Here is an 11,322-nt window from a genome sequence, read left to right on the forward strand (position 1 = left end):
CAAAAGCGAGCTTTATTAAACAAAATCTGATCAACAAAAACATGGCAAGGATATCCATGAGTAACACGAGGAAGACAACATACCAAAAACGATCGTGACCAGAGATGGGGTCGTTACTAAAAAAAAGTAATATATTACATATTACTTTAAAAAAAAGTAATATATTACACTACTTCGTTACTCTCTACATAAAGTAATTCGTTTACTCGTTACTTTACTCGTTACTTTACTCGCAGGGCCGGCCCGCCCCTCCCTACAGGCAGATCACGCAGACTGCTAAAGTTTCAAATGTTCTCTTTAGTTCAGTTTCCATTGTCGCATAAGACTGATCCTGATAGCTCCTAAATGTTTTCATATCTGACCATGGCTGTCCTCTGTCTCCTGCTATCTGTATATTTTGCGCAGTCTATCTCTGCTCACGCTGTTGCGTCAGCGTGTTCTCCTGTGTGTTGGCCATGTGTTGCACTGGAGCCAGAGTGGAGCACACCGCAAAGCACGTACGAACTGCGCATGCGTAAGTGGCAATAACTCTCCTTACCAGCAGGCGGCGGTAGTGTGTATTCGTCATTCAAAACAGGCAACAACCGGAAAACAGAGAAGAACAGACTACGTGTGTGATATAAATAAACAACAGCTATGTGCGTTAGCTTCACCTTAGCATGTGTTCTTTGCAGGTGTTTGTTGAGGTTTGATTATGACTGATTTTAGAAAGTAACGAAGTAACGCGTGTCGGGGCAATGTTAGTAACTGTAGTGTGATTACTGAATTATAAAAGTAGCGCGTTACACTACTCCGTTACCGACAAAGTAATATTATTACAGTAACGCGTTACACCCAACTCTGATCGTGACCAACATGAAGGGAGACAGGAGAAACAAACAATGAACCGACAGGGGAACACAGGAAGAGACGAGACTAAATACAGAGAGGGGTAATCAAGGAACAAGAAACAGCTGGGTAAAGGAGGGAGAAACACAAGGGCAACAGGTGAACACAATTAGACACACCAGGGAAACTAACGACAGGGAGGAAAACACAGGGAGAAGGACCAGACAAACAAGGAGGAAATCATGAAACAGGGAGAACAGAACAGCAAAATAAACCCAAACCTAGACATACAAAACTAAAATAGCCTCAAAATCACACACTTCTATGACTTCTATAAAAACGTGACATAACATAAAAATCTTGACACTGACTGAAAACTCATCTCTTTCGACTCCACTTCGAGCAATTAAATGAAAAACAAAATGAAAAAACAAAACAAAATAAAATGCACTTATATATTAACTAAGCACTTACATACTAACAAAGCACTTATATACTAACAAAGGACTGGCTTATCTAAAGCCAGTTGAGTAACACTTAAAATGTTTTGTCTCTATGAAACCTAATGTACTTATATGATTCTGTGTTCTTCAAGTTTGTATCTGGATAAAAGCGTCAGCTAAATTAAATGTAATGTTCCAGATGTTTACAAAGTCTCCAGCATGATTGTTGAGTGTTTGTTTGTTTACTACTGATTTTGGGTGTGTAAAAGAAGCTAATTTGGTTTTTCCACAGAAATTCTCTCCATCCGTGTGACTGTGTAGTGGTCTGGTGCATTTTTTCACATATCATACCACATCTCATCTGAGATCCTTTCATTTAGTTATTTTGCCCATAGTATTTACATAGTGTTAAATATTGTTTGGCTTCCATCAAGCACGAATACAGGGTTGACACAACTTTGGGAATATCATCATGGTAAACTCGTGCAATAATCTTTACAATATAGGTTGTATGTCATCTTCATTTTTCTTAACCTTTTTTGTACAGTAGTCCCTCATTTGCATATATCTGAATACGTTTTTGTTTTCTAGGTCAAAAAGGTTTTTCAGGTCTTGAAAGCTTGTAAGTTCTCCCTTCTGGATAATCGTGAAAATGGCTGTTAAACCCTTTTCTGTCCATTGCTTGAATCCACAGTCATAGCTTCCTGGTTTGAATCCTTTGTCATAGGCTATCCAGTCTAATAGTCCAAGTTCCCTTCCCAAATTAAATTGTTTAATAATAGATCTAGTGTAAATGTTGTTATTGGGTCTAGAGAGGCTTCTCAATACTCAAATGTCCCCTCCTCGACTCCTCGACTCCTTGGTCCTCCGGTAGTGACCCGTAAATGAATTTCAGCGCGCCATTTTGAAGGACGTCTCATTTCTCTAAATGCATACCGAGGACCGAGGATCGAGCATCGAGGAGGCTCTCTGGAGGAGCTATAACCGAGGATACACTGATGGTTCCTCCACGGCTCCTCCGCGGATGCATTTCCGGGAACGGTGGAGGCGTGACGCACGGCTGGACTTATCTCAGCCAATGACAGCTCTGCATGCATCCCCTGGATATTATTTTAGAACCTGCTCTCATCGCAACGCGATGTTTACAGTGATAACAGCTGTGAGGTCCTTCAGAAAGCAGAGCAGTGTGTAAAATATATATCACTCAGTAGAACAGGCCTACTCTCTTTATTTGCTTTAGTTTAGTAGATATCTACAAACAAAGAGTCGATATTCTTCTAAGACCATTTAGTGCTTCACATAATAAAATGCTCTCATACTTTAAATTGCATATATTTATATAAATATATTTGTGTGTGTGTCCGCATCTGTAGCCTGTTATTGTCTCATTATACCGCACTCTCAATGAATTCAAAGTAAATATGTGGGGGAACAATGTTCAGCTGATCTAACAGATTATAAAATATGACAAAACACTCGACAGCTGATGCAGCTGTTGCTACATAATAATGAACGGACGTAGCTTTAATATGACCGCTCAGAGGAGAGGAGTTCTCATTTCTTTAAACGTCTGCTGCTTCCCCTCCTCTCTCCTCGGTTCCCCTCCTCGGTCCTCCGCTCGCATCTCCTGTGGGCGGGACTAAGTCTCGAGGAGGGGAGTCGAGGAGGGGACATTTAAGAATTGAGAAGCCTCTCTGGTCTCCCTTTTCTTTAATATGGGTAGGCATTTCTCTTTGCCCTATGAGTGGTTGAATTGGGGACTCGAAAATGTGGTTTTTTAAAATATATATTTACATGTCAGTTACATTATCCACCAATATCTTACAGCATGACTAACCAGAGAAACACATCGGCCTAATGCAAATGTAAAAGTACATACACTTTCTTTATATGACAAATCCCCAAAAAATGACCAATAGCCTATTAGGCTTTAATTAAATATATGCATACTGAAATGCAAACCAATGTAGTCTATAAATGACTCAAAATGCAAAGAAATGCACAAACTTTTGGGCCATCTTTGCCTGCATTTACCCACAACATGCAAATTGAAGTAACATCCATTTTCCTTTAAATGAATGCTAGCCTTCCATTGTCTCTCTCAGAAGTCCCCATTCTTTGCCTCTAATAGGCGCTTTCACACCGGAGTACTTTTCCCCCCGAACTAGGCCGATAGGGGGAGGAGATTTGGTTTCACACCAAAAAGGATCTGGAACTAGTCCCTAGTTCCTGCAAACCTTTTCACCCCCAGATAGTCCCTGCTATGCGGCTTTCACACCAGCGCTTTTCCCTTTCTAGCTCCGAGCGAGAGCTTTTCTGGTTCAGCTCTGGTTTCCCTTTTCAGCTCCCGCTCTGTTCACACCGCCCACTGGCGCCCCAGAGCTGCCCCTGCTGCGTCATGGCGTCACCGTTTACATCGCTGATTTGCTCCCCAACGGAAGCCATTACGGCGCTCACAACAACAACAACAACTGCGTCGGGTCGATGATCGTGTTGCTTTTAATCACACGAAGCCAGAATAAATTGAATAACGACTTCTCCAACCTTATACTTTGCTCCAGAGTGCCGTGGTTCATTGTTTATTAATGTGTTTCTGCAGCATTTACCGACCGCTGCAGTGCTGCTCTTCCACAGGAGTTTATTCTCCCGTTAGCTCCCGGTTAGCTCACACTGCAGCGGCCGCTCTAAAGTATTCACTGTCCGACTCACACAAGCAGCTGATGCATATCCCCAGTTCCCCTTAGCCTAAGTGAATGTGTGTCAGTCTGAATTGACACTGTTTGGTATCACAACGCTGTTATGAAAGTTTCTCTGGTATAAAACGGGTGATGTTAGCATAGCAACCGAAGCTAAACTGACTACTTGCATCCGATAGCTGCAATAATACAAGACAACACGTCTGCCTCTCTCCACAATGATCGATAACAGTGAACGGATGGTCAAAGTAAGGTACACATAAACAGAATCACACGAAGCCTGGTTAGTGTTGCCTGACTTTATAAAGTGTGTTTATAGGCACTACTGCTTGTAGGCAGGCATAACAGTCGACCCAGGGGAGGTGGGTTTAGTTTCCTGCACGCCTCGACGTAAGAGAGACGTAAGCGACGTCGCCTCTTAGCTCCAAAGCTCTTGCCTCTGGACCGACAATTTTTTGGAGCTGGAAATGAAGCGGATTCCGGAGCTAAGAGCCGGCGCCGCTGCGGTGTGAACAGGAAAACCCGGCGCTTTTCAGGCTCTAGCTCCGAGCCGGAGCTGAAAAGGCGCTGGTGTGAAAGGGGCACTAGAGAGGTACTTTCCTGGGGAGGAAATGGTTCGTGGGTGTGTCGGCCACAATAACAATTTCTGATTGGCTGGGAGAATTGCAAACCACGCCCCGTAAAACTCCGAAAAGTTTTGTGAACCCAAAGCAGAAGAAGAAGAAGTGACATCAGCGGCTTCATTTGCCTAATCCTCCCTCAGGGACTTATGAGAACGTGACCTACTAGGACAGTTCGAGGGACTAAAGAGTTCGGGGGGAACGAGTACCGGCTAAGTACTTGGTTAGCTTTATTGACTGCCAAAAAAAGTAGCTGGCCATTGAACCTAATTTGTGTAGTGACCAAACAGTGGTAATAAAAAAAATCAAAATATTTCACTGAGACAAAAGTGGGAGATCAAAGGTGGGGCTTACGGAAAACTCTATGCATCCTCTATGAGCCCACAGTTTTTGAATCTACAATCGCTTCATTTTGAGCAACTCTCATAGGAATGAATGGGACCCCGCCTCCAACACTGTATCCAGTTCTCTTTGTACATCCATGCTTAAAACTAATGAACATAAAGAAATCGGAAGAAAGACTTCCCAAACAAAATTACACCATCTGGGTTCCTCACTATGAATGACATGTGGCCCTTTGATTCATTGTTAATATTTGAATACTGATTATTGCAGCTTTAAACAGAAATACAAATTCATTTTGAATGCAATTTCTACCATTAAGAATAAAACACTTCAGTTTGGTTGACCTATAATTCCACCTGAGGCCCCGCTACTACCCAAGCACTATATAGAAACGACATATGTTCCATTAGATGGAAGCCAAGACATCTGCGCGGCGGTTGCCATGGGTTAGTCTCCTCTCTCTAGCGTGCCGACTCCTCTCCCTCCCAGAACCACCCACAGCCTCGGCTCAGAGACCTATAGCGACAGAGAGCTGCTGCAGAACAAGAATCCAGCGTGTCGTCACCTGCAGGTCACATGACCGGGTGCTTTACGTGCCAGTCGCCCTGGCTTCCTTTAGGTCATATACCTCTTGACCTGGATGAGATGACAGTGATGTCGTGGCTGCTGGCAGACTCATGTGCCTGGGAAGGAACTTGCATGAGAAAATGACTGAAATGTTGATGTGTCTGGGAAATATAGGATGTTGTTTTCTTCAACAAAAAGAGGGACATATGACTAGAATATACCAATATACCTTAACTATTTGAGGAACAATTATGGATGCTCTCTCAGTGGAAGGATGAAATGAAATGTATGATGTTTGAGAGATCAGTGGGCATGAGGGTCTATATTTATGTATTCTTTCCATTGTGTCGCACTGTAAATGCCATTGATGCTGCAAGCTGTTTCTATACACTTTTTTGACTCCACACATCAGACATGTGTCTCACACAGTAAATGCAGCACACTTCTAAAACACAAGTGTTTGTGTAACGCCTTGAATGGCGGTAATTGTACCTGAGGGTCACCTGGGTGCCGTCCTCAAAGGGTGGAGGCGGAATTGGATTCAGCTGCTGAGGAAATTAAATAGAAAAAAATAGATTTCATTTAATTATTTATTCATGTTGGCGATGCAATATGGAGCCACCTGGGATGTTTGTGTGTGTGAGCGGGGGTTTCAGGTGATTATTACCTCGGAGATTTTGACTCATTTGCATGGAGGGGGATTTATATGACCCCTTGAAATGGAAATTATGCACAATCACGTCACTCTCCACAGGAAAGACAGAAAGACAAATAAAGGAAAGAGTGACTGATGGCAGCAGAAGGGGGGCCTTCGGAGAGATGGCGCCCAGAAGAGGAAGAGAATGGCATGACCAATAAAGGTATGTTGAGGATTGTGTGTGTGTGTGTAAGTGTGTGTGTGCGTAAAACAGATTTGACCATGTGTGTGGTCCTCCAGCGGGTTGATGGCGAGCTTAATGACTTTCAGAATCATGCAGTTCCAGCATTTGTGTCTCTGTTATTTATTTCAAGTGTTTTCACAATACTTCTTTACTATAGGACTCCTGATCTGGAAGGGATTTGCTCAAGAAAACGGTAAGGCAAACGTTGCCAACATAGGCCAGAATAAGGCACTCCAACTGCATTTGAAATACGTATCAAGAGATAAGGTTTACTGCCTTTGCCTGTAGAAGACTGAAAATAAACAAGCCATTTGGAATGTGCAGGGATTTACTGATAATCTGTTAAAGGTTAACCCACTTGCAGCCGCAGTGTGCTCTTTGTTCGTGAATTTCTCCAGCTTTTAGCTCCGTAGCAGTGGAAACCCCATGAAACACGCTGCCATCACTTTGGATGTTAGCTCGCCTGGGTGCATGCAAGGATAGCTACTTAACACTGACAACCACCCCGTAGTCAGGGAAAAGCTCTTGTGTGTCGTAAGCTACTTATTTACTGTCCTATCGCTTCTGCGGAAGATAAACTGCTTTGGGAAGGGGCGAGCAGAGACTCTTAAGCCATCGGTAAATTACAGGAGGTACCGTACTTGTTTTTTTTTGCTTATGTTCTCTCCATGCTAATATCCTAGCACTCTAAATCTCTTGAGTAGTACATGTGCAATATTAACTCTTACAGACCCTTACAGCTAGGCAAGCCACACTAAAACGCAAAGCCTGATGCCCCAAAAATGAATTCAACCTCGCAATATTTCATCATGAAATTAATATAAGGAAGCCAAATATTCATCTTTTTTTATGGTATTTGTTGGAGATCTTACAGTTGAAAGGGCAGAAAGACAGAAAGGAAGACGTTGCCTGAAATGTCGGCCGACTTGGGAATCAAACCAGTTTATTAGGCAGTTGTGACCGCATATTGGCTTCCAGCTCTAATCACTTAGCTATCCGGCAACCCAAATATTCATCTTTTAATGTTGCAAATAAAAATAAAATAAAATAATTAAAAATGCTTTTACAGTCAACTAGAAGGTGCTGATTATTTCTTCTTCTGACGAGGTCAGTAAAAATGTCAGGAAGATGATAAAAATTAAAGATGGAGACATCTGGCGAAAAGATGCGCTGAACATTTTATCTTATTACACAAAACAGGATGTTGACAAAAGTGCATAGCTGAACAAAAATATATATCTATATTTGTTATCGCATACCCAGCAAATCCTAGGATTTTAAAATCCCCAAAATATTGTATCGTTACTGAAGTATCGTATCGTGTGTCCTTTGGTGATTCCCACCTTTGTACCCCACCATACCCATATTTCCCGCCTTTTTTCTCATTCCCCACCATGCTATTAGAGACATTAATCAGCACAGTTGAAGTGCTTGGCATCATTCAGCTTTGTCTTGCCTTCCGACCTTCCTTTCTTCCGGGGTGAAAGGGACCACAATGCACTACAGTAGGTGATATGGCCGCGCAGCTCCCTTCTTCCACCTCATTGTTCTTCAATTACTGAACAAGCACACGGGGTGGATCCGGCATTATTTATGGTCCCTTGCCACCACAACGCACATATAATTACCTCTCAAAAGCTGTAATTGTGCTCATTTCTCATGTCCTGTCGTGCCCTCGCACCGTCTCCATGGAGATTGAGAGCCAATTGCTGTTGAAGGACACCACAGGTCGTAGTTCGCACTTTGGATTCAGTAGGTGTTTGTGCATTGGACAGTATTCAGAGGAAGCTGCTAATTAAGTAGTTAATGTGTTCATTTTTAGAGTTTGAGCAGAATCTGAAAAAAAATGCGTTTTTAAAGGCTAATGTTATTTATATCTGTATTGCTATGAAAATGGAACAAAGTAATTACTTTGTGTCACTCAGTAGGCATTAATTCATGATTAAAAAACACTTTTCTTTACCTTAATCCAAATGAAAATGTATCTAACAGCCCTCCAGTTATTGGATGTGAGGTTGATTGACTAATGATGGAAGTGACTGGTGAGTCCGTCACCAGCGTCTTGGCAATACAGAGTGACAGTTTGTATGTGTTTGATCAATGGTGCATAGCTCGGGGACAGAGCGAGAGCAGGGGGCTGTGGCAACTCTCAAACCTCCTTGTCAATCAAAAGGCCTCACGAACCGCACCCCATGAAATCCATTAAAGCCAATTTAACCACAGCCGTACAGCTCATAGCCCCATGAACGCTCAACCCATGGTGAATTAATGATGGATTTTCAAAACTTTGGTGGTGTGAGTTGATTGCTGAGTATTATTTCTCGGACCTGGTGTGTCATTAATTATTATGTGGTGAAAAGAGCTCTCAGTTAGACATGTTTACAGCATGATTGGACTTTAAAATACGTTTTTCATCCTTTTTCCCTTGTATATGTATCAACACTTCTGGCACCTACTGATTCTTGTATTAATTAGCAAGTACCTTTCAAACAAAAAACAAGCAACTTTTACACCATCCAGAAATCAATCTGTTGATATTCTAAGAGGTTTTCAAAGGTCCATGATTTTGGCTTCAATCTGAAACAAACCTGTGGAAAGTCTACGATTACCAGGTATGTAAAAACATGTATACTTAAGGAAAATAACATGTTGTCATACAGAAGACCAGCAAATAAACCTAGCCCTACCTGACCAGAGGGGCACATTGTTGTGTAACACCAACAGTCCAACAGTCTGTCGAGAAAGACACCAATTGCTTCTTAAGGCCCATTTATCTGTAGATTTAACCCTGCTTCTAAACCAAAGGTATGACCGTCTTATAAAGATCAATAGAGTATCCCAGGAATACACAATAGAATATATAAAGGTGTGCCTTAGGCTGGCCACAATAAAAGGCCACTCTGAAACGTGCATTTTTGCTTTATTGGGGGGGTCTGGGGGGGGTCTGAAAACCAGGCAGTATCTGGTGTGAGGGGTAGGGGTAGGGTTAGGGGTAGGCTTAGGGTTAGGGTAATGTTGTGAATCGAGTGGCCCATGGTGGTGGTGGGGTTATGGTATGGGCAGGCGTATGTAATGGACGACGAACACAGGCTACTCGATTCACAACATTACCCTAACCCTAACCCTACCCCTAACCCTACCCCTACCCCTCACACCAGATACTGCCTGGTTTTCGGACCCCCCCAGACCCCCCCAATAAAGCAAAACTGCACGTTTCAGAGTGGCCTTTTATTGTGGCCAGCCTAAGGCACACCTGTGCAATAATCATGCTGTCTAATCAGCATCTTGATATGCCACACCTGTGAGGTGGGATGGATTATCTCGGCAAAGGAGAAGTGCTCACTATCACAGATTTTTTCAGATTTTTGAACAATATTTGAGATAAATGGTTATTTTGTGTATATAGAAAATGTTTTAGATCTTTGAGTTCATCTCATGAAAAATGGGAGCAAAAACAAAAGTGTTGCATTTATATTTTTGTTCAGTGTACATCAAAAAGGCTTCAAATGTATTCAGTATTGTATGAACATGTTTGATTTGGGGGGTGGACATCACATCTCTCACATGAGAGAGAGACACACAGTAGAAACAAAACACATACAAACACTAACAGGGGTTTCAGGGACGGGCAGTGACAGTCGGTACGTTCTTCTATATGTCTGTCAGTCTCAAATCTAAAGGGTGCAATAACGATTTGTATCAACTATGCATAAACAGCGGACACTGTTTATACGCAGCCCTCACAAAGCATGCACGGCCAGATAGCTTATCTAACAGTTAGAACCTACATACGAGACACAACGTTTATAGTCAGAAAAAAAGTGTGATTATTTTCTGATATTTTACACATATGATATTATGAATACTGTGGGCCTACATACTTTAGTGTGATTATAAGTGCATGTGAGTGAACATTGGCATGCAAATTCGTTTTTATACGTCCTATTCATTGTCTCAATGCACTCATACAGCCATTATGCAAATGCACAACTCGGCTGCCGGAGGAGAGTACTACCAATGTTAATCGGCAATACTCCTGGCGACTAAAAGTGGCTTTTGTCATGATAAAAATAAACCTATTTGGTTTTATAAGTGTTATTATATCCATATGACAATAGAGACATGTGCATAAATGACAAAAACATTTTAACATGTTAAGCCCCAAGCCTGTTTTTCAGGTCTCAGGTTCGAAAATGACATTTCCAGAACAAATGACCATAACTACACTTATAAAAGGGGAACATTAATAATCTTTTTTCTCAAAGTAATGATAAACCTGTGAGTTGGATGTAGGTGAGTCAGAATCAATATAGATGTTTTTTTTATTTTAAAGAAAATTCAGATTGAACATAGTAAAACAATTTAAATTATAGTGTCCGTCCAAAGATTATTTTTTACTTATAGTGAAAACCATCCTTGGATGATGGGTTAGTAGACTAAAAGCTTTAGGAATCCAAAGTACAACATATAATAAGTAATGTATCAAGATTGATGCAAAACAAGTGACATTTGATCTTTTTAGAGAGGTTTAGAAAAAAGAACTCCACCTCTGGGGTCATTTGGATGGAAATGGGCATTTTTGCAGTTTCTCTGTAACCCATTGGTCGATTTTGATGATTGACATCTCTTTTGAACTGTTAGAGCCAATATAATCGAAGGGGCAAGCTGAGATTCCACAGATTCTACAGGTATCATCACTGAGCAATCAGAACTCCTGGCGAAATGACAACAAACAACAACATTTGCTTTACGGGACCAAATCAGAAAATAAGTCTTACCGTTGCTGTATTCTGATCAAAAGTTGTGTTCAATGGCATTAAAATGATAAAAACGCTGCTGAAGGGTAATCCATAGGTTAATCCAATGTGTCTGTGTCCCTTTGAAATGATCATAATTGTCACAAACGAGCTGAGGACCAAAATGCAGAACACGGGAAACCAGG

The sequence above is a fragment of the Pseudochaenichthys georgianus genome, chromosome 22 (genome assembly GCF_902827115.2).
Source record: "Pseudochaenichthys georgianus chromosome 22, fPseGeo1.2, whole genome shotgun sequence".
In the NCBI taxonomy this organism is placed as follows: Eukaryota; Metazoa; Chordata; class Actinopteri; order Perciformes; family Channichthyidae; genus Pseudochaenichthys; species Pseudochaenichthys georgianus.